At 30.2% G+C, this 792-nt stretch overlaps 1 non-coding gene across 1 annotated transcript; it reads right to left on the bottom strand.

Annotated features, from left to right (window-relative positions):
* Positions 1–438: 438 nt before the first annotated feature.
* Positions 439–540, bottom strand: LOC129321126 (U6 spliceosomal RNA). Its single transcript, XR_008595917.1, has one exon. It is a non-coding gene; the product is annotated as a U6 spliceosomal RNA (small nuclear RNA).
* Positions 541–792: the final 252 nt, after the last annotated feature.

Here is a 792-nt window from a genome sequence, read left to right as displayed (position 1 = left end):
AGAAGGTGCCAATTTTTATTAGTCACTATTAAGTTAATCAAATTTGAATCTTATGTTCAAATAAATAGTGAGAGTTATGGGCCTACACCATTAGTCTACATGTTAAGAGTAGCAACTTTACCTAAGCATGATTGTACATTAACTTCATTTGATGACGATCAGGTCGTTAAGGAATCCACTTGTTAAAATAAACATTTCTTGTTGTACATGGTGAGGACATTATCATACTATTCATGGATGTCATAATAAGTTGCCACTAAATTATCTTAAATGAATAGAGACTTGAGGGAAGCAATTGAAATACCTTAATATAATGGTTTTGTAGAATTTAGTTAATAACATTTAATGTGTAACTTTCTAAAACCATCTTTGGGAATAAGCAACTCTTCAAGAAGTGATATCTGAATTTTGATGAGGCTATTAGCTCCCTTTAATTTTACTCAGAACAATTGTTTCTTGATTTATGCATGTCATCCTTTCACAAAGGTCATGCTAATCTTCCTTGTATCATTCTAATTTTATTGTATGTCCACAAGGGACTGGTCATTGTTTCATGCTTCCATGTCCGCCCTACTAAATAGTAATTTTTTCCTGTAGTAGCTAAACACAATCATCACATAGTTTTATCCTTGATTTTTCCATTGTTAATTATTTGTTTTTAAAACCTTTTAGTATGTCCTCATTTGAAGTCTAGTATTGTGATTCAAAAAGTGTTCAGACAAGTTCATGACAAAGTCTTCCTGTATTAATTCCTTTATTTTTTTGTGATTATTATTATTTTTTTTAAACAAG

Source organism: Prosopis cineraria, unplaced genomic scaffold (genome assembly GCF_029017545.1).
Source record: "Prosopis cineraria cultivar Desert tree isolate PC_DT_omini unplaced genomic scaffold, ASM2901754v1 PC9, whole genome shotgun sequence".
Lineage (NCBI taxonomy): Eukaryota > Viridiplantae > Streptophyta > Magnoliopsida > Fabales > Fabaceae > Prosopis > Prosopis cineraria.
This window is presented reverse-complemented; position numbering and strand designations above follow the sequence as displayed.